General features: G+C 44.7%; 1 protein-coding gene across 2 annotated transcripts in view; it reads right to left on the reverse strand.

Moving 5' to 3' along the window:
- The window catches only part of Tlcd4 (TLC domain containing 4), a 61,720-nt gene extending 52,472 nt beyond the window's left edge, over positions 1–9,248 (reverse strand). Inside the window, exon 1 of one of the 2 annotated variants that reach the window (XM_055628134.1) lies at positions 9,077–9,248. The gene's annotated coding sequence lies outside the window, so the exon portion shown is untranslated. Of the gene's footprint in view, positions 1–8,598; positions 9,044–9,076 lie in introns of those variants that run through there. The other variant, XM_055628133.1, reaches the window with a different exon arrangement.
- Positions 9,249–22,874: the final 13,626 nt, after the last annotated feature.

Below are 22,874 nucleotides of genomic sequence, written 5' to 3' on the forward strand. Positions count from 1 at the left end.
AGAAAGAAAGAAAGAAAGAAAGAAAGAAAGAAAGAAAGAAAGAAAGAGAGAAAGAGAGAGAAAAGGGCGGGGGGAACAAAATTAAAATTATACCATTTGCTGTGTGAACTAAGCCAAATCCAGAAAGACAGATCTTGCATGTTTTCTCACATGTGGCATCTAGTTGGCTTTTGTTGTTGCTGTTTTTAATGTATATGACTTAAAGGCAGAAGGGGAGAGGGAAGACTATTTGGAGGAAAAGAACTAACTTCTGGGAGAAGAACAAAAGAGGGTAATATGTGGAAAAAATAACAAGTATTACATATTCTATCAAGTGTGGAATCTACAATTTATAAAGGTACAAATGGTAGCTCTTTAGCATGCAACTTCCACACCTCTGTGTATGCATAGCATTGTACTTGGCTCACATTCACCTCCCAGTATCTTCTCTTTTCCTGAGGCACCTCCCACCCCCCAGCCACACCAAGGCCTAGAAACAGGACTATTTGAGAAGAATAACATTTTAAAAAATAATAAAACAAGACAGCCAAAGGACACATTGTTAGGTAGCCTTGTATTCTGCTCCTCAAGGGTCATTAAAACTGCCAAAAGGACTGAGTAGATTCTCTTCTAACCTCCTATGAGGCTGGCCTCACCTAATGCCGGACCTACCTACACTACTAGCCAACGAACTTGATGCGTACCAACCTGATTGAGCATCCGGCGTGGAATGTGTCAGGAGGTTGAAGACAATGATGTGAGGATTTGTTCTTGTTTTGTTTTTTGTTGTTGAGACAGGATCTCTCTACATAGAGCCAAATATGTCTTGGAACTCGCTATGTAGACGAGGCTGACCTTGAAAGTACAGAGATCTGCCTGTGAGATTAAAGGTGTGTGCCACCACACCCACAGGGGTGTGTGTGTGTGTGTGTGTGTGTGTGTGTGTGTGTGTGTGTGTTTTTAACCCACTTCATAACCTAGTGAGCTAACATGAAAGTCAAAGCAGATGTTTCATTAACATCACACATTTCAGGCCTCAAGTTTAACTCACATTTGATTTAAAAAACACAAGTGAATCATGAAAAAAGAAGTAAGCATGGCCCACAGCCTCCGTCATGGAGAGCGGTCCAGAAAGCCTGGCTTGAGGATACAGGTCTGTCATTCCAGCTACTTGAGAGGCTGAAAAGGAGGATCCCAGGTGAGGCCTGCCTTGGCTACAGAGATCTGTTCTAGGGGCCTGTTACTGAGACAAGTATTTGGTGACTCCAGAAGCCCAGATCCTGGTGGCTTCTGGGTGGTGCCCCAGCTTTATGAACCAGGATCAGGCTGACATACTCAAATCATATACTGTGTACTGCCTTGTGAAGGCACTGTCCAGGATGAGTATCACGTTGCTGTTTATTTTGGTCATGTGTCCCTTTAGGTCCTGTTAAAGCTATTTCTGGGTTAAGCCCATGAACTTACACCTCACCCTACTGACCTTTTACTGAGCGCCCCTGGCTAGCATCAAAGAACTTGATCCGAAATGCCATCAGAAAGTCAAACCGCCGGGTTTTACTATAAGAAGCAAGATGATTGGTGTATTCACCACGGCTCTGCAGATAGTGTTGCTTTGATTAAAAACTCAAAAGAGAAATTCATCTTCTGTTGGTATGTGTGATTGTGTAGAAGCCACAAGTTCACAGCCAGTGTCTTTCTCAACCACTCTCCACCTTGTTTTCAAAGACAGCATAGCCCACTGAAACTGGAGCTCAGAGACTGGCTAGGCTAGCCAGCCAGAAAAGCCCTGGGACCCTTGAAACCAGAACAGTCAGAGTCCTCTGCTCTGGTCTCCCTGCCCAGGATCCTGAACTGAGTTACAGATCAATTCTCTTTGGCTACTGCAGTGCTACAAACCAGAGCTTGTAGCAAGAAGAGAACAGGAGTTATACTAGGCAGCCTTTGCCTTTATGTTTTGTTTTCCCCCTAAATTTATTTTCTGTTGCTATAGTGTATAAATGTTTTCAAGTTGTCCCAAATCCCCTCTCCTCCCAGCTCCAATGCTATAACTGAACGCATGGTTTTGTATATGGTAGGCAAGCTTACCACACCACTGAGCTACATTCCGATTCACCCACCCACCCTCCCATTCACTGATCCATCTGCCTGTCTACAGCAGGGTCTCATAGCCCATACTGGCCTCAAACTCCTTATGCAGCAGAGACTGCTCTTGAATCTTCATTATCCTGCTCAGCTCCGAAAGGTCTATGATTACAGATGTGTCACCACACCTGGTTTCCTTTGACCCACTTGGAGAGTGGAGATGGAGATCTTACTAAGTTGCCAATCCTCTCGCTTCTGACTCCCCTGGCTGGGAAAACATTTATTACGTTGGGCCATACGACAGCATTATCAAGCCCTCCAAAACCACAATGTCTTCAGGGTTTGTTTCTGAGATGTGGATCTAGGAGCTGCCAGAATGCCGCCTCTGCTTCGGAGATGAGTCTTTCCTCTTGGCCTCCCACTCCAATCTTTATCTTGCCCCACACCACTCCATTTTTCTACAAAACATGTAAGAAATCTCTTTGGTAATACAGGCTTTCAAAAACATGAAACACGGGCCTGGAGAGACAGCTGGCTTGCTGGGAGTTTTGCTCTCCAGCTTCCCCTGTGAGGTGGTTCCCACCTGCAGAGACAGGGGGATCCCAGGCGTTTTCTGGCTAGCTAGTCTACCCAAACACTGAATCCAGTTTCAGTGGGTGATGCTGTCTTTAAAACCAGGGTGGAAGGGGCCAGGTGGGCGTGACAGAGCCCATGCCTTTAATCCTAGCCTTGGGAATCAGGCAGATCTCTGTGAGTTCCAGGCCAGCCTAGTTTACAATCGTGAGTTCTATGACAGCCAGAGCTACATGGCAAGACCCTGTCTTGAAAACAAACAAAATTTGTAGAGTGATGGTGAAGCCATGGATGTCCTGGATTGCTTAAACACACACACACACACACACACACACACGTCCCATTATACCTACACAAATATGAAAATAAATATGTACAGCAAATAAAAAAATAAAAGACAAGTGATACTGCTTAAACTGAGCAAAACTGTAATCTCTATGAGTCCTTAGAACAGCATTAACAAAGCTGGGTGTGGTGACACCTGCCTTTAATCCCAGCATTTAGAAAGCTGGGATTTAGGTGGGTCTCTGAGTTCTAGGCCAACTGGGTCTACAAAGTGAGTTCCAGGATAGCCAGGGCTGTGTTACACACAGAAATCCTGTCTAGATAGATAGATAGATAGATAGATAGATAGATAGATAGATAGATAGATAGATAGATAGATAGATAAAAATCAAGTATCCGTAGATGTGTGCTCAGTCTCCAAGTGGGTTCCCTAGTAAGGGGAACAGGGGCTATCTCTGACATTAACCTAGTGGCTGGCTCTTTGATTACCTCCCCAGGGGGGTGGGGGAGCAGCCTTGCCAGTCCACAGAGGAAGATAATGCAGCCAGTCCTGATGAGACTTAATAGAGTAGGATCAGAAGGAAGGGGAGGAGGTCCTCCCCTATCAGTGGACTAGGGGAGGAATATGGGAGAAAAGAGGGAGGGAGAGTGGGCTTGGGAGGAGATGAGGGAGGAGGCTACAGAGGGGATACAAAGTGAATACATTCTAATAATAAATAATTTTTAAAATATTTTTAAAACAAAAAAAGACACATTAACAAATTACAAAATTTGATTCAATTTTTAAGTGACCCAATACTTTTACATGTGTTAGAGCAATCATGTTAATCAAGCAAGACTACTTTTAAAAACTGTCCTGGCTAGGTATGGTGGCCCATGACTTTAATTCCAGCACTCCAGAGGCAGTGGCAGAGGCAGGCAGGTGGTTTGAGGTTAGCCTGGTCTACAGATTGAGTTCCAGGACAGCCAGGGCTACTCAGAGAAACTCTTGCCTTAAAAAAAAAAAATCAAAAATAAATAAATGAATAAATAAATAAAATAACCTGTGTCCCTAAGTAGAACACTCTTGTCTAGGGGGCTTTCAAATTAAAAAAAATTAAAAATTCATCAATTAAAATTCCTTCTTGCTGTCATTCCATTAAATAAACACATACCAAGACAGAAGCCATTTTCAATGCTCTCGAAATATATTGTTCTTTTTTTTTTGCAGAGTAGCACTGGGGCTAATACAGAGCTTTAAAAGGCTGTCTTCCCTACTGTGTTCATCCTCAGCCCCAAAATATAGCTTTCAGTGGATTTTTAAGTCTGCTTGGAAAAAATTTGACCAAGATAAGTTTCTCCTTATATCCCAAAACTAAAGATTAAATTAAAGCCAATATAGAAAACTCATCAGCAAACCAGGTGTGGTGGGGCAGGTCTTTAATCCCAGCACTCAGGGGAAGGAGAAGCAGCTGGATCTCTGTGAGTTCAAGGCCAGCCTGTTCTACAATGGGAAACCCTGTCCAGAAAAAAAAAAAAAAAAAGGAAGGAAGGAAGGAAAGAAAAAGAAAAAATTCATCAGTATATAGTTGTCTCTAGAATCTGGGATCCAAAATTGGGAGTAGCTAGGCCTATACCCAAAGTTGGAGGATATAAGATAACCAGAATTGAAAGCATTGGACAAATGCCAGACAGACAGGCAGACAAGAAAGGGTTGAATTTAGGCACCTATAAAACAGTGAGAATTGCACACATAAGGAATACAGATGGTTCGAAAAGAGGATCCAACTAGGTCGAATGTCAATGACAAAGCCAAGCAGTACCTAAGCAACAGGCTGATACCTGGGTACTTCTTTCTGTAGGCTTTGCTTTATTTTACCTGGTGGTGGGAGTCAGATATTAATTGTTATGAAAAAAGAAATCAAAAGACCAAAGACTAGTTTCTACCTTTGGTCAACTCCAGGGCACACAGTAGAATTAGCTGCCTGACACTGGTTGTGGCAGATACTTGACGTCTGGGTAGCCTGGTCATGTTATAAAAGAGAATGAGAAAACTGTTCCAATTCTTGGCGAGGCCAGCAGCCAACTCCTTGCTGAGTTCAAGCAGCAAGTGAGGTTCAGAAACAACTAACAACTAAAGCCCCTGAGCTTTGCTCAGAACTTCTCAGAGCCGGGAAATGTGAGCCTCCTACTCATCCTTCCTGCCCACAGCTGAGCCCCTGTGCTCCCCTCAGCGGCCCACGGAAGCTGGACATGACCTAAATCCATCAGCTACTTTGTTCTGGGCCATTTGTTTCCTCACTTACTCTACAGAGGGAAAGCTACTGCTCCAAAGAAATCTGCTTTGAAATCCAAATGCAACATCCTTTCCACACTCCTTCCTCCTCACCCTTCAAAAGCAATTGCTTGGCTCTGAGATGAACGAGCGAGTGGGAAGTCCCTGTTTGCATCTGCCCCATCCAGATGCCTTTGTCTCTATGAGTCTCACACCCTCACAGACCAGAGGGTCCCCTCGGACAGACCAGCTTCTCAATCACCTCCCTCCAGTGTCCCAGCAACCCCAACCCTCTTACCCCCCCCATACCCACATACCTCCACTAACCCTGATTTTCCACCAAGTAAACAAACAGTGGAGTGAAGGTTAGGAGTTTCTTTAAAATGCCAACTAGAAACAGAATAAGAGTAAGAATTTGTTTCAGATACTCATACACTTATTTATGTTCTGGGTCTCGAAATAAAAATGCACTTTCTGACATCCCAGCCCAGTAACGTTTGAAAGAATTCTGACAGGCCTGGGACACTGGTCCCATTGTTCAGCATCTCCTTTCTCCCCTGTGGTTCAAACTCTGAGCAGATGTGCAGCTATCTTCAGGCACTATTTTCAAGAACACGGGCCTTGTACGCCGCTTTACAAGCTCTGGGTATCCACAGCATTATGTCTTCTAACCACACCCATGCACCCTGAGCAAAGAGACCCCTTTCCATTTCCGAAATTATCTTGGCTTATCCGGCCGGGGATATGCTGCGACCTCCAAAGCCTTCCAAGGAACAGCAGGCCTCAGAGCAGCAGGCCTCTATTTCTCAGCGTGCCACCGTTCATCCCTAAGAGAAAGACACTGCCAGAGTACTACTTATATGAGCACATCAGGAAAGTGAAGTAATTTTCTAAGGAAGCCTAAGGTACTCTGGCAGTGTCAGGTGAATACAGCTGTCCCTACCACCCAGATCAAGTCTGTTTGCCATCCCAAGGCCATATGGAATATCTACCTCCCATAATGTTCTCTTTTTCCCTCACGGGGCAAAAGGAAGTAGGGAAAGCACTAGGAAACTGTCTCCCCATGGTGAGAAATCTTCCTTGCTCAAGGACAGCGGCACGAGCTATCCGAGCTATCCAACCTAACTCTCATAAAGCTACCCTCCAGGAAGCCCTCCCTTTTACACATGCCCACTATTCTAATTAGTTCACTAACTACCTCAAAAGAAAAACTGCAGGAAAAAAAATAAGTTTTCTGTACGTCAATGTAGACTGCCCAGCTAACCCTTCTCAGGAATACTAAAGCGCAAATGAATCTTTAATCTGTAAGACAGAGAACATTAGCTTGGAAGCTGGGCAGAGGGAGAGCTGAGGCCTGAAGGGTTTCTTATAAACGAAATTGTGTGGTGTCCTCTAATAAATGGGGCTTTGAGAAGAACACAGGCATGCCAGGCCTCCTCTAGAGCACCAAGGGAGGAGTGTGAATAGGTTTGATGACTAGCACACAGTTGCCCTTGATGATGAGGGACAATAAATACCCAAAGAGTGACAGATCAACCTCAAGACTACTCCACCCCCTCTTTGCACCCCAGCCCCTTTCCTGTTTCCCTTCAGAAATCTGGGCTCCTTTGCTCCATTAGCTATGGCAGTGGGAGGGAAGGGAAGCTGACCATCCCTTGTCAAAGGGGTACTTACAAGGAGTGCTCTCACCTAATTTAGCGTAGCACTTCTAAGAGCTCACCTCACAGGGCTTCTCTTCTAAGAGCTCACCTCACAGGGCTTCTCTTGAGAGTCCAATGGAATCTCTACAACGGAGATTCCAGCAAACGATGCAAGGACAGGCCAAATCTTGCACCTTTACTCTGTGAGTCTATTCAGAAAACCCTCAGCACCCGTTCATCCTGTCCATCTTCTCTGGTGATTGATGTTTCAAGCTTCTAACAACTGTCCTCCCCTAGTCACTTCCCAGTGAATATAGGACTTCAGCGGCAAGAGCCATACTTCTTTTTACCCAAGTGATGAAGGCCTTTTACTGGAAGGATCAGAAACACAAAGCTAGTAATAATGACTAAGCAACTGGGTCAAAGGCATCCAGCCCAGACAGATAAAACTCATGAAGGATGACGCAGGTAAAGAGGCAAACACTGGACAGAGGCAGTGTGATGAGAGAGAAGGAGTTGCAGGGGTGGAGGGAAAAAGAAGCACCTTCAAAAAAAAAAAAAAAAATCCTCTGGATCATCACATGGCACAGCAGAGGGAAGCCCCGAATCCTGGCCTTTCAATTGTTCTGGCATTGCGGGTGCACATTTCTAGATTACTTCCATCCACACAACTTAAGGAAATTAAAAACAAGAAGAACACATCTTTAACCTGACAAGAGCATTTAAAACGGGAAGTGGGATTCCTGAATTTATTGACTTAGGAACTACTCACCGATGCTCCACCCTGCGCTACCTGTTCCTACAGAAGCATCTCACCCTAAAAACATCCCCACCCTAGATCTGTTTTTTCCCCCCAATTACCTGACGATGTAAAGGTTTTACTGAATAAAATGACAGACTTGTCCACTTTAGACATTCATTCCCACCATCCACACAAACTCCTCCACATTGCCTCCAAACTTATATCTGGATTAATTTAAACATCAAAGGTCACTTTTTATTATTCTGCAACGTTACATACACGTGCCCACTGACCAGCAAATGCTTACAATTAAAAACAAAACAAAACAAAAAAACACAGGGCAGCAAGTGACCCTTAACTGAACTTAAACAACTCAAACCCACTTTCACAGAAGCTGTCCTACCATCTTGGAAAAGTGGGGAAATAAACACTGGCATTAGAGACCCCCTTTTTCCTGCCGGGGTATGAAAAGGCGCTTAGTTTAATCAACTTGCCAGTGGTCTCAGTGGCTGGAGAGAGAAACCAATTCCCTGTCCACTAGACTTGAGCACTCACGTGGCTAAAAACGGGACCCACTTGAGAGCCACCGGGGGCTTAAATAAAAGCTACTTGTTTTATCAAGAGGCTGGGGAGGAGGGGGCTGCCACTTGCTGCGCTGAGACTGTGAGCCGGTCTCTTGCAAGAAAAGCGTCCCCTGCAGGCCCAGAGGTTGCACCCACCCGCTTTGGGCTCAGACCCCTTAAGCGCCCCTAGCCAAGCAGGAAAGCCGGGACCAGACCCCGCAGCCCGGGAGAACCCAGCGGACTCGGGGCGGCGCGGGGGCCGCGGGCCCCGGACACCATCTGCTCAGAGGCAGGCGGCGCGGGGCCGGCGGCAGGAAGGATGCTGCGCCGCCGCGCACCTGGGGAGCCTCCCGCGCGCTCCCACCCGCCTGCCTCGGGCGCCCGGGCTCGGCCGCGCTAGGCCGGGGCGACGCGGCGCCGTGCCGGAGGCTGCGCCGGGTGAGGCCGCCCTCCTCCCGGATCCCGTCCAAACGGCGTCACCTGTGCCGGGTCCCGGGACGAGTCGCGCGCGCGCGCGGGCGGCGGCTGCGCGGGGCCGGGAGAGCGCGGCGGGGCTCACAGGCGCCTGGTCATCCGGCCCGGCCCGAGGGCTGCGCCGGCCGGAGCCACGCGCGAGATGCTCGCGGGTGCCGGGGAAGCCCGGAGGAGCTGTCGCCGAGGTTCGCGCCGCCGCCGCCGCGCCCGCCTGGACTGCGGGCTCGGGTTACCGCAGAGCGGCTCCTTAAAGGCGCCGCGGCCGCTCGGACTCCGCCAGCGCTCGCCGAGGCTCCGACCCCAGGCCGGAGTGGGCGGGGCCCCGAGGCCGCGCGTGGGGTCCACCTCCCGGCGCTAGAACTTGCGGCTCGGCGGGGGCTCGGCGGCGCGAGCTCCGGCGGTGGGCTGCGAGGGAACCCGGAGAGCTCACGCCTCGCCCCGGGTGCAGAGTGTGGTTCGCGGGCTTTCCCAGCAAGTCACCGACCTCACGAGTGGGGAGAAGGGTGTGAGCCCGCCCCCGCAGCGGTCAGCGTCCCGGCTCGCCACGTAACCAAAACCCTTTCCACCGGCGAATTCTGCACTCTATGCCTAAGTGCCGTGCAAGTGATCGGCATGGCTTGCTTATCGGAAAGGGGATGAAAGGGCAACCGCTGGTTTGTTTTCTTTCTTTCTATTTTTTTTTTTTTCTTTCTTTTCTGCCACGTCTGCTACGGCCAAAGTCGAGCTCCGCCCCATTCTGGTTTTAGTCTGCAGGTGCGTGCCAAACCGGGTAGGAGGCACATGTGTGGAAGAGGCGTGATGTCTCAGAGCAGCCTCTTCCCAAAACCCTGGAGAACACCCTTGAAGGACCTCAAGTAGTCAGAGAGTGTAGCTCCTGCCTAGCATGCCCAATCCATCTACATCCGGGACTCTCTCTGCGGCCAGGGTGTTTTAAAAGGTCTTGGACTGTTTGTGTATATATACTGGGTGAGTATCCCAAATTGCCAAGTCTTTCTGACCTGCTGTGTCAACCTGACGGAATAAAAGAAAATAATGCAGAGGTACAGATAAGCTGTGTAAATTTGCAAAAAAGCAGTTACAAGTCCTGTTTTTTGAAAAGAGGTAAATTCTAAATGAATCATTTGGAAATTCCACCATTAATGATATAGGGCAGTTGTTTGTGAGAAAAACCTACCAATAAAGCCTACATATTTGACCTAATATGTACACACAGAGAGACAGGTCTGCTGCAGACTTGGGCCAGAAAGTGCCACACAATCTCACACCACATCTGCATTTGTATTCAACAGAGAGCCAGAGAACCGAGATCCCATTTATTAGAACCCAGAGTTCTCTTCAGCAGGGCTGTCTTCAGCTAACTGACCTCACCAAAGCTCACTCCTTCATCTATATAAATGGAACAACACTTCAGTTATGTCTGAAGGCCCCCAATCTTGGCAGAGCTACATAGAAAACTTCCATCGGCTACCAGGTCAGAAACACAACCAGGAAGACCATGCGGAATAGTCCTTACTATTCCATCCAAGAGCTTCAGAGCATTCCAAGGACAGCAGCGCTGTGGCCACACCTGTTTCGTCATAGGTATTTCACAACCTGCATGGCCCTTGACTGTTTTGCTTTGCTCCATGCCTGCTTCATATACTCATGTAGCTATCTCTTCACTCCGAGGGCGTGTGGCGGTTATATGCAGATATCTGTAAGGTTGGTCCGGAAGGGACAAACTTCACGGCGCTATCTCAGGGCTCTGTCTTCTGCGGGCACCCTCCTAGCCTATCACTGTTGGCAGTCAGTTGCTCTGTTCTCCCCTGCTGAATGCACCGTCATTGCCTTGGCATCTGTGATTCTCCGACTCCAACAGCAGTAACCAAACAAGGCAAGCAAACCTACCGAAACACATATACGCCTTCATGTTAGACTATACACTATTCCTTCCTGTTAAACCTCTATGGATACATCACCAAACCGCCAGACTGTTGTCGTGATTATATCAAAGACAAAGACCAAGATCTGAAAAGAGCTCAGGAAATGCTCGCTGAACCTCCAAACTTATTTTTCTCCCCCTCTTCTCCACCCTCCACTTTTTGAAACAGTCTCAGCTAGCCTGGGCTGTCATCTAAATTCATGCAAAATCCACCATAATACACACCCAGCTTGAATGTGAAGACTTTTAAACTATTTTTTTTAAGTGACTTTGGGAGAGAATATATTAACTTTGTATTTCCTGAAAATTTTATGCAATTTAATTTCTTTAGACAGTTCATTTCAAATATTCACCTTTAAATCCTAGTTACCCCTCCCCCCAACACACACACATACACACACATAGAGTTTCTCTGTGTAGCCTTGGCTGTCATGGAGTTGCTTTGTAGACCAAGCTGGCCTTGAACTCACAGCCGTTCGCCTGCCTCTGCCTCCTAAAGTGCTGGTATTCATCAATTCTTAAAAAGAAAAAGGAAAAAATATATATATATACATATATATTCCTTTAGATGCTGCAGATTTCCCCGATGCATGATTTCCCAAAAACATTCTTTACACTTCTAAATAGAACTGATTATAAAACTGAGGCTGAAAACTGCTCTGTCTTTAACAAGGTAGCTCAGGAAAAAACTGCCTCAAGTTCTCGTCTTGCTGTTTAGAGAGATGGTCCCTGGATGACACCGCACATTCAGATCAGAAAGTTTTGGCTAGAGCTGGGAATGGTGGCTCAGAGGCAAAGCCCTTGCCTGGGATGTGCAAGGCCCTGGATTCATCTACAGCACGGGAGTGGGGCGTAGGAGGAGGGACCCAAGGAAGGGGGGCTGGGGGGCTGGTTCAGTTAGTAACAGCAATGAGTAACTACTCTAGGATTTTTAGTATATCAAGAATATTTTTGCCAGATGTTATGAGTATTTATTTAAAATTACTTTCATCTGTATTTTAGGATACTGAGAAACATTATCCCTGTGGGGGTGACATTCTGGGTAACTCTTGAGTCCTTTTTGCTTACATTATGTGTTTTATTTTTTTCTCCCTGAATATATGTGTACTGTTTTTGTTCACATTTGTGTGTGTGTGTGTGTGTGTGTGTGTGTGTGTGTGTGTGAAAATTTTAAATAGTTCTTAAAGCTTCAAGTAAAAGCCATGGCCTCCCACTTCCCACCTATCCTCAGCCACATTCCTCAAGCCCTGCTGTGCGTTCCCTGTTTTCTAATACTGTTCTTACACTGCTTCTTGGTTTTCAACTCTAGACACTGTTGGCTGGCATCTTGTCACAGTGTTTGAGGTTCTAGCTCTTTCCCACAACATCATTGCCACCCATTCCCCAACACCTGCCCTGCCCTTACTCCCAAATTAGCCTCATCACACTCAATAAACAGTAATTAGGGTTTACTCATCCTGACAGGTAAACAGAATGCATTGCCAGGTCCATAGCATGAGTGACAACTTTTTTCTTCAATGTTTCCCCCTGGTGTTGCTTTTTTTTTTTTTTTTTTAGAACATGTATCCAACCTAAATGCTATCCAATTTTTTTTAACATATGCATCAAATACCCATCAGTAACATCTTCCAGCACGCAAATATGTCATTTTGACCATCTTCAGAGGGGTACACAGAACGCACACAGTCTGGAAAATATCTTTTTTCCTATTCTCCCTGTGGTGTTGAAACAGCTGATGTCTCCACAGTTCATACACTTCTCTATCTGACTTCTTTTTCTTACTAAAATTTTATGCTTGAAAGTCTGAAACCTCAACAGGGGATCGAAGCAGATGCTAAGACTCACAGTCAAACTTTAGGTAGAGCACAGGGAGTCTTATGGAAGAAGGGGGAGATAGAAAGACACAGCAGGGGCAGGGGAACAGGAGCCCCCCAGGGAGACCAACAAAGCTAAAAAAATCTGAGCCCTGGGGACCCTGCAGAGACTGATACACCAATCAAGGACTATGCATGGAGAGGACATAGACCTCCTGCTCAGATGTAGCCCATGGGCAGCTCAGTCTCCATGGGGGTTCCCTAATAAAGGGAGCAGGGGCTGCCTCTGTCATAAACTCAGTTGCCTGCTCTTTGACCATTTGCCCCTGGCAATGCTGCTTTGCCAGACTACAGAGGAAGAAGATCTAGGCAGTCTTGATGAAACTTGATAAACTATGGGCAGATGGCAGAGGAGGAGAATTTCCCCCTTTCAGTGGACTAGGGGAAGGGGATGGGGGGAAGAAGGAGGAAGGGTGGGACTGGGAGGAATTGAGGGATATATAATGAATAATTAAAAAACAATACAATAGAAAGAAAGTCTGAAACTTCCCAATAATGTGTCTTTTTTTGTTTCAATGATTATGTTGAACACTGGGAGATTTTCATCTTATCTACAATTTTTTTTCTTTTATATCCTTGAATATTCTTCTCTTCTTCTCTTTCTTCTTCTTCTTCGTGAATTCTCAGTAGTAGTGTATTATCATGTCTATTTTATTCTCTACATTGATTACCCTTTCATCTATCTCTGGCCAGCACTCACACTGAAAATGCTTCATGTGCTGGCACAGCTGCCACGTCAGGGGGAAGGGGAGGCAGGAAGATCGCAGAGGTTCACTGGCCATCTATTTTAACCAAAATGGCAAGCACTTGCTTCAATAAGAGACCCTGTCTCAAAAAAAAAAAAAAAAAAAAAAAAAAAAAAAAAAAAAAAAAAAAAAAACAAAAAAAAAAAAAAAAAAAAAAAAAAAAAAAAAAAAAAAAAAAAAAAAGTGAGGCAGAGAACAGTAGACAACCAGTGTGGCATGACCTCTGATTCCATATGCATATGCACACCTACACACATACATGTACACAGGCACAAAGTGATCTACTTGATCCGCCTTCAGCTCTCAGTAAGCTCTTGCTGCAATCCCTAAGCCCTTGGCTTTTCATGTTAAAGCTTAGATGACACCTAGAAATCAAGAAAATCTGTTTTCCTTCTTTGACACTTAGCTCTCTATTTTGCAATTAACCTCTCCCTCAGTTCATTTCTCCTAATGTAGGTGATGACCTCACCCAATGCTAACTTTATCTCATCTTTACCTTAATCTGTCCTTGCTGTCTCCCCGTGCTCCTAGATAGCAATTCCCGATAGCAATTCCACCGTACAATAGTCATTGAAAACTCTCCGGAGCCCCAGATCTACATTCCTGGTATGCTACTGTTTTCCCAGATCGATGTAGTAAAATGTACACTGCATTGTCTCTCTTCTCCATACTCTCCATCCTTCCACATAGTAACATAGTAACCAGGCCCGATGATGCTGAGCTTCCAGGATCAGGCGTGCATTCAGGGTGGCATGGTGGTAAACCATACTCTTCATTCTCTATCTTTCTCTGTTTTGGAATGATCATGCCTCTAGTCATCCAACTCCAAAACTTCAATATTTGGGGGCCAGTGAAAGAGAGATGGCAAAGTGGGTAAAGGCCCTTGCTGCTAAGCCTGACAACCTAAGTTAGATCCCTGGAACCCCTGAGGAGAGAACTGACTCCCGCAAATTGTCCTCTAATGAGTATGCATGCTGTCCTCAGACTCACTATAGAGTTGAGGGTGACCTTGCACTTCTGATTCACCTCCCTCCACCTACCAAGTGCTGGGATTACAGCCATAGGGAACCAGATCTAGTTAATGCAGTGCAGGGGATTGAACTCAGGGCTACCTTGCCTATCAGACTTAGCTCTACAACCGTATCCTCCGTGTCCATCTCAGTCCTCAACTCATTCCACCTGAATCCAACTACAAGTCATTTCAATAAATCCCTCTTCTCATCTCCGTAGCCTCCCTCCTCCTGTTCTCTCCTTTAAGAGTTTCAACAAGTTTACAAATTGTTTTACACACGTATTTTATTTTTCTTAGTAGGAAACTGGTATCAAAAAGATAGATGCTCCAAGCTATGTTTTTCAAACCATCTGTGACAAAAATAACTAGAATCTTGTGAAAAAAAAAAAAAATATATATATATATATATAGCCTGTTAGGGCTCAGTAAGTAAGGGTCCTTGCTGCTACGACTAATGGCCTGAGTTCAATCCCTGGGACCCATGAGGTAGGAGGAGAAAGCCAACTCCTGCAGCTTGTCCTCTGACTTTAAAGTGCGACAATGCCAATTTTTACAGCTCTCATGAGCAGTGTGACTTAAAAGTATGCTGTTGTCCTTACTCAGGTACGTTAGCTGAAAAGTAGTGATAATAATCTTGTATAGATTTTAAAAACAGATTTCATGTGGATAAGACCTAACTGAGTTACTGTGAGAACTAAATGAACATTAAATGAGTATTAAATGAATCAATGAGCACCAACAGTTTTAGAAAAGAACCCGGGCCTGGCAGCGCAGGCTCTCAGCTGTTTCGGACACTGAAACAGAAGAAGAATCACAAGTTCCAGGCTGTGTTTTAGAAAGAGTTCAAGACCACCTTCCTGGGTAACATTGTGTGATCCAGTCTCAAAATAAAAATTATAGAGCCTGGATGTAGTTCTACAGTAGAGCACTTGCCTAGCATGTGTGAGGCCTTAGGTTCAAGTCTCACTGCTGTGAAAGAGAAAGAAACGTGTAAAGCAAACTAGACTCAGCAAACACTGCCGTATCAAACCAATACTGCTGGGCATACTATCATTCATTATAAGTCCTGTGAGGCTAATTTTTGTCCATTCATGAGTATATCCACTCAGCCCATCAGACCATGTGTATTAAATACCAATTTACACTAGTACAGGCCAGCGGAAGAGATGAGAACTTAGAGAAAACAGACAAGCGTGGATTAAACGTGTAGAATGTTTATAGCAGAAGAGGCTGGAAAGTTGGCTCAGTGAGCAAAGCACTTACTGTGCAAGCACGAAGACCAGAGCTTGACTCCCTGGTACCAATGTACATGCAGCGATGGGCCTGGCAGACTTCTCTGGAGGCAGAGAAGAGGCGCCCAGAGCAAGCTGGCTAGTTAAAATTAGTTATGTCAACAACCTGAGTGCCTCAGTGACTAAGGTGTAGAATGACTGCAGAAGACTCGCAACAGCACCTTCACCTACCCCTGCACACATGAGAACACACACACACACGCACACACACACACGCACACACACACACAAATAATAATAAGAAGAAGAAAAAAACCTCAAAACAGTTTGTGTTGAACCTGAAAGGATGACCAGAGCATCACTAAGGAAGTACACTGTGCTCAAAATTACTGTGCTAGAATAAGACATGTGAGTCTTATCTAATTGCACAGGAGCTGAATAATGACTGTTTATTCTGAGTCCTCACAATGTGTCAGAAAACACCATAAAAAATGTTTATTTGTAAACGTCTTAAAAATTACTCCATAGACCAAGCAGTGGGTGGGAAAGCCCCACGTCTTTCAAAAACCCATTTCCCAGTAGGACAATCAAAACGTTGAGAGCTTAGATCTCACAGGAGAGACTGGTTGGAACTTGGAATTTTAGCCCAAAGCCCAGGCAGATGTGAAGGAAGAGGTCTCCAGAAAAAGAAGGAACATGTAAATCCATAGATGCATAGAGGGACCCGGCATGTCCCCAAGAGCCCCCAGAAGTAGGAATATACAATATGCACTTATAGAAACAGCCACAGAAGCCAAGACCAGTAAGGACACAAGAGATTATGAAAAATGCACTACTATGCCACACTAAATTATGTGGCCTCTGCTAGGGAGATGAGAAGGCAGTGGAGGGTTTTAAGCAGCAGAATGAAGAGATCGAAGATCAAAGACTGAGAAAGAGGAAGGAAGGCAACCTGCCATGAGGCAGCAAGGGCATGGCTCATTGAGATGAAGAGTGTTAAAGACAGATCAATTGACATGGTCATGACCTTGGAAAAGAGAATCCTTGGAGTCACAGTAATCCATAAGTAACTGTAGTAATCAGTATTATAGGGACTGAAGAACTTAGGTTAGTGTCTGATGCTATATTTTAGATCTGGTAGGCACTCAGTAAATTACAGGGTTGTGTTAACATGTTTATTGCTGTAACTATTGTAATATAAATATGCCAAGACCCAGCTTTGGTCTCCTTGAAGGAAGGACATATTAAATAAATACACTTACTGGTGGTGTTGTACTTGGGTCATTTAAAAATTAAACCAGTGCTATGTTTGATTTGTTTAGACACTGTAAGTCAATCGTGTTAAACAGCAAAGTTTCAGAACCACAAGCAGATAGTATGAATGTCATATTAAAGGTGCAGTTTACCAAATCTATCCTGTAACTAACTGTATGTCACACACACACACACACACACACACACATATTAAGATACGCTCTTTTAGAAAGAGTGTACAATTTAATCCCTCTGGTTTCTGTCCCGATATCTACCTTTTCTTCTTTAAACAGGGTCTCACTGTGCAACTCCACCCTAGAACTCACTGTGTAGACCAGGATGGCCTCGATTTCTGAAGGCTGAGATTAAAGACATGAACCACCATGCTTGGCCCCTGGCCTTTCTCTCTCATTTACAATACAACCTTCCCTCAGTTGTTTACATTACAACTATAACCTTGGTCCCTTTATTCTCATGTTGTAGGAGCGGAGTCCCCAAGGTAAAGCGGAAAATAAGATGTCTGGAAAATTGACAGAATATTTTTAAAATATCACTGGAGTTGTGGGATTAATTCTTCAGACCAACTTTACAAAATCCCTTCAGTCTCTTTCCCAAAGCTAGTTAGCTATCATTATTTTCCCCCAAGTTACATTAACAGTGTCTAAACTCAACAAATATTCTTAAAGGGGCCAGATAGTAAATAGGTCAGGATTTGTGGGCCGGATGGTCAGTTACTCAGCTGCACATCTAAGACCTAAAAGACAATACAATTAAATATGTATGGTTGCCAATAAAACTTTATTTACAATAACAGATGGCAAGCTCTTGTTCCTCACTTTGAAGTCAGGAAGTGCTATTTCTAAATGTCACTCTTCAGTTTAGATACTAAATGATTTCCCATTGACTGCCCTTAGGATAAAAGTCAAATTTCTTAACTGAATAAACAAATTACTTCCATTAGCCTCCTTTCCAACCTTAACTCATTTTTCATCCCCAAGTTCCAAGTTTTCTCTTACTTCTACACAATTGTAAATATTGCTTTGGAAGCTTTACATTTCTCTCCTTTCTCTCTCTCTCTGTTTCTTGAGACAGGATTTCTCTGTGTAATATCCCTGGCTGTCCTGGACTCACATGGACCAGGCTGGCCTCAAACTCACAGAGATCCCAGAGATCCACCTGCCTCTGCCTCCCGAGTAAAGGCATGTGCCACCATGCCCAGCCAAGATTTTTTTTTTCTCATCAGCCACACTCCCCACCATCTCTCCCTCACTCACCCACCCACAGCTGAGTTGATGCCATTTGTCCATATGTAATGTCCCACATTATACCTGACTTCCCCCAGGAAGCCTTCAGTGACTCTTCTCAATCCGCTGAGATGGCCGGGATGAATCTCCTGTTAAGCTGAATCTCTTTGAGACCACTGCTGTACTCCCGAGCACTCAAAAGACACAGGGATTATTTTGCTTAAGAGTAAGAAAGTAGGGGTTGGAGAGATGGCTCAGAAGTTAGGAGCACCGTCTGCCCTTCCAGAGGTTCTTAGTTCAATTCCCAGCCACCACATGGTGGTTCACAGCCACCTATACGGGGGTCTGATGACCTCTTTTGGCATGAAGGTGTACATGCAGATAGAGCACGCATATACCTTAAGTAAATAAAATAATAAATAAATATTATTTAAAAAGGAGTAATTAGCAGGCAGTATCCTGAAGGTGAAGATGGAAGGGGCTCCTGGGAGCTTGGTGGCAAATAACAAACTAGGACTGCTTGGTCTCCTTCTTTTTAACCACAATCCTTGCAGGACCAGCTGCTGCTGGCTGTTGTGGTTTTCAGGCAGGCTTAGCAAAGCTCGCATCCTGACACTGCCCGATACTGCGACCAATACAAAGCACATTTGGCCATTTTCCTTTGAGTGACCTTGGCTTGCACTTCTGATAAACACTCCCACTTTAGATATCCTACTGTAGGCATATTCTATGCTCCGCTCCGGGGCTTCGTTTAGTCCTCACTCAGTCTTCATTCAACCCTCACGATAATACCACACAGGCTTCTCTTCGTTACTCTCACTTTACACTGACAAAGCCAATACTGGAAGATGCAGCATGCATCAGAGACAAAGGAAGAGAAGTCTGACTGTCTCTAGGGCCCTGCTACCTCTCACTCCTTCATAGTACGGAGGGCCACATCCACTCCCACCTTTCTGGGTACAGAAGTCGTTTACGGGTCTGCTGCAAGTTTCATCCTGCACTGTATCGACAGTGTGGTTGCATGCAGCAGTGGTTATTCAGCAGAGTATTGGTAAGTACTTCTCAGTGCTTTGCAAGTTTCACAGACCTACACTTTTTAAAAAGGTTATCTCTACTTTGCAGATGAGGCAATCCAGGCACAAAGAAGCAAATGGGGACTCCCCAATGGTGCTCACCCGTAACTGCAACACAGAGGAAGCTGAGGCAGGAGGATCTCCAGTTCAAGGTCTATCTGCCAAGGCTGTATCACAAATTTTTTTAAAGTGTTTAAATATGATCCAAGTCACACAAATAATAACAGTCCACACACCTGGGTACAAAGAGACCAGATGACAGTACAGAGCATCCCTAGGCCCTCAATAAAGTGAAGTGTGGTTAAACTGAACAACCTGGGCTTTAATAACCCTTGAGAGGAGACAAAGAGGTTTATGTTAATTGTTTGTTGCTGCCTAATAAACTATCACAAATTTAATGGCTTCAAATAACTTTCATTTGCTAGCTACCAATTCTGTGTGTCAATATTGGACTGCACTTGGCAATTTTTTCCTGTTTTCAGATGAACTCAACCATGTATTGACAGTTAGCTCAGAGCTCACTGGAGGTTTCATGAACCAAGATGGGTCTTTTGGGTGATCAGGGCCAGTTCGTACAGATGCTCTGGTCCCTTCTCTGGAGAGCCAATGTTATTTTGTTCTCACCATCTTGAAGTTTTTAATAGTTGTGGAACAAAGAATCCACTGGGCCAGGAAACTTCTGCTACCTAGCCTTTCTGATAGCTGCTGCTGGTATCAGTTGGGCATTTTTTTTTTCTATGTCACCGAATAGGAACCTGGACAGGCTCATCCAAGTTTTTTGTTGTTGTTGTTCTCTCCCCCCGCCCCCATGCTGGCAGGAGCTTTCCAAAAGAATGGGAACAAAGTCACTAAAGGTCTAGCCCCTAATTTCCATACTATCACTTTTGCTGTATTGCCCAGCAGCCTACTGGGCAACCTAGATATGAGGAGGTGGAAACTTGAATTCTACTTCTTAATAAAAAGAAAAGCCATTTGCAACGGGAAATATGGAGAGGGATGGACAGAGTTTGTGGCCACTTATTTGAAACCTACCACAGGAGGGGTATACAGTTTTGGAGGCAGGAAATAATCTGTTTGGGACGTGTTATAGTTGAGGTCTGCCTGGTAAGTCCAGTATCTACAATATGATCTAGAACATAAAAGAGAGACATACTGAGGTATATGCATTCAGTAACTGTCTTCATAGAGAATGTAGGTTTTTAAAATAAACAGATGCATATTCCCACAGAATTCTCATAACTGATGGTAAAAGCTAACAAAAAGATCCAGTCAGTATCTTGGACCAATCAATATTGGTTCTTTCACATATTTCACCCCTTTGTCTCCAAGGGAGAATGTTTGTGGTTCTAATCCACTTTCTGCAGCCAGCTCAAGGTTAAGTATTTCTGGGCATGTGTAGAATTATCTGTATATACAGATAAGACGACTTACTGTCTTAGATACAGTTCCCATTCCTATGATTGGAACACCATGACCAAAGCCACTTGGGGAGGAAAGGATTTATTTCAACTTACACTTACAGGTAACAGTCCATCACTGAGGGAATTCAGGATAGGAATGCAAACAGGGCAGGAACCTGGAGGCAAGAGCTGATGAGCGCTGCTTACTGGCTTGCTCCTCATGGCTTCCTTTTTATAGAGCCCAGGACCACCAGCCTAAGGATGGCACCACCCACAGCGGGCTGGGACCTCCCCCTATCAATCACTAATTTAAAACTGCCTTATAGCCTGTGCTGGCTAGTGTTATGTTAACTTTACACAAACTGAAGTCATCTAAGAGGAGGGAACCTCAATTAAGAGAATGCCTCCATGAGATTGGGCTGTAACCAAGCCTGTGTAGAACATTTTCTTAATTAGTGATTGATGGGGGGAGGACTCAGTTCATTGTGGATGGTGCCTTCCCTGGGCTGGTCATCCTGTGTTCCATAAGAAAGCAGGCTAAGCAAGCCATGAGAAGTAAGCAGCACTCCTCCAGGTCCACTGGCAACAGCTGCCTCCAGGTTCCTCCCGTTTGAATTCTCGTCCCGACTTTCATCAGTGATAAATGCTGATGAGGACGCATGAGCCTAATAAACCTTTTCCTCCCCAAGTTGCTTTGCTCACGGTGTTTCATCACAGCAACAGAAATCCTAACCAGGACACAGCCAGATCTGGTGGAGGGTTCCGACTTTCAGATAACTCTAGCTTATGTCAAATTGACGTAAAACTAGCCAGCAACACTTACAAGGACCTATAAACAGAAAGAAAATTACTTGGTCCTCAGTCCCAACCCAATATGCCACAGTAAAATAGGAATAGAAGCAATCAAAATTAAAAACTTGACTTTAAAAATGAGAAATAATATTTAATACTTTAAAATACAGTACTTTTAAGTGTTTTATTGTATTGCTTTTTTTTTTTCCATCTTAAAGACTATCACTTGGACATGCTAAAAGACCTAAGAAGATACCCCAGATTCAGTGTCTCTCTGATCTTTCCTGTTTCCCTTCTCTTGTAATGGAAGTTTTGGTTTCTTCAAAAAACTCAGTTCTGTTATATAAACATGTTTCTGTTTTAACCTCAAGTGTGGGATTTCAGTTTGTCCTTTAGCTTGCCCACAGGTGATTGGGACATGGTGTTTGCTAGCTGGAGTCAGCTGAATTCTGAGGACTTTGAGGGGTATAAACACGAGAGCCCAGAGTGAGAAGGCACGCCAGCTTAGAAATGGATGGAGGACTATCTGCTGTGTTTGCTGGCTTGCTGGTTACCTGGACTGCTGGATATTCTGACAACTGAGCTTGGTATCACCCCCAAAAGAGCCTGAAGATGCCACCCAGCTGGAAGAAGTAATGAGAACTGAGTCCTTTCCCCCTCTAGCCTTTCTCTCCTACCTAGAGGGATGGAAGGAAGCCTTTCTCTCCTACCTAGAGGGATCAGGACCCCCAAATAAAGTAGAGTTTTAAAACTAGTGCCTACATTCTCTCTTCACTGGAAGAGATTCTGAACAAGATTCACTTATCTACTTAACTAGATCTGCCCCTAAAAAGAACACTGCTCCTTTTGATCTCCTTGACCAAACTCCCTTAACTAGTAAGTATTAAACTCATCTCACAGAAACTAGAGCCCAGATGAACAATGTCCTAAGCCGTGCCTGTTTTCCTGGTCTTGTCCATTTGTAATAAAAGTAAATTGCTAACCCTCTATTGCCTGTATCCCCATAGTTCTTTTCCCATGAAGAGAGTATTTAAAGTGCCACATTTCTCTTGGAGGTGGCAGTTGAATGAGACTCTGTGGCCTCCAGAAATTAGACCCCACCTAAATTCTTACAGGTCATCTGCCACTGCTGCAAAAGATAAATGGCTTATTTCCTACAGACTCAGAGGATCCACGCAGAGTGCAGAAATCAACAAAGACCAGAATTGCCTTCATCATTGGTATAGAGGGAAAACCCTACCAAAGTAGGGGTGATGTAACAAGTGAACAAGCCAGTGACAGTAAGACTTATCAAGGCCAGGCAGGTTCAACTGGATTCATGGCTACCTGCTTGTCAAACACCCTAAGAGAAGACACATTGAGTCTAATTCTGATTAAAATTCATGCTATTTTTTTTTCAAAGTGGCAAAGAAAGGACACAAAGTAGGGTGAGCTAGAACTATGGAGGAGGAGTAGGGGGAGAGGTAGAAATGATCAAAACACACTGTATGAAATTCTCAAAATTGTTTTTGGTTTTGTTTGTTTGTTCATTTGACAACAAAAGTAGGAATCTCTTGTTCTTCTACAAAACACCCCGAATATCTTTTAAGGAAAAATAAAATTAAAAAAGAGAAATGCCCAAAAAGAAGAAGGCCAAGGAGAAGGAGGAGGTCCCCACCTCTCCAGCACTGTGAAGAAGCATGGGGGCCAAAAAGGTGATGAGTCCCCTCTTTAAAAAAGGCCTAAGAACTCTGG

Source organism: Psammomys obesus, unplaced genomic scaffold (genome assembly GCF_907164565.1).
Source record: "Psammomys obesus unplaced genomic scaffold, mPsaObe1.curated_primary_1811, whole genome shotgun sequence".
NCBI classification, from domain to species: domain Eukaryota; kingdom Metazoa; phylum Chordata; class Mammalia; order Rodentia; family Muridae; genus Psammomys; species Psammomys obesus.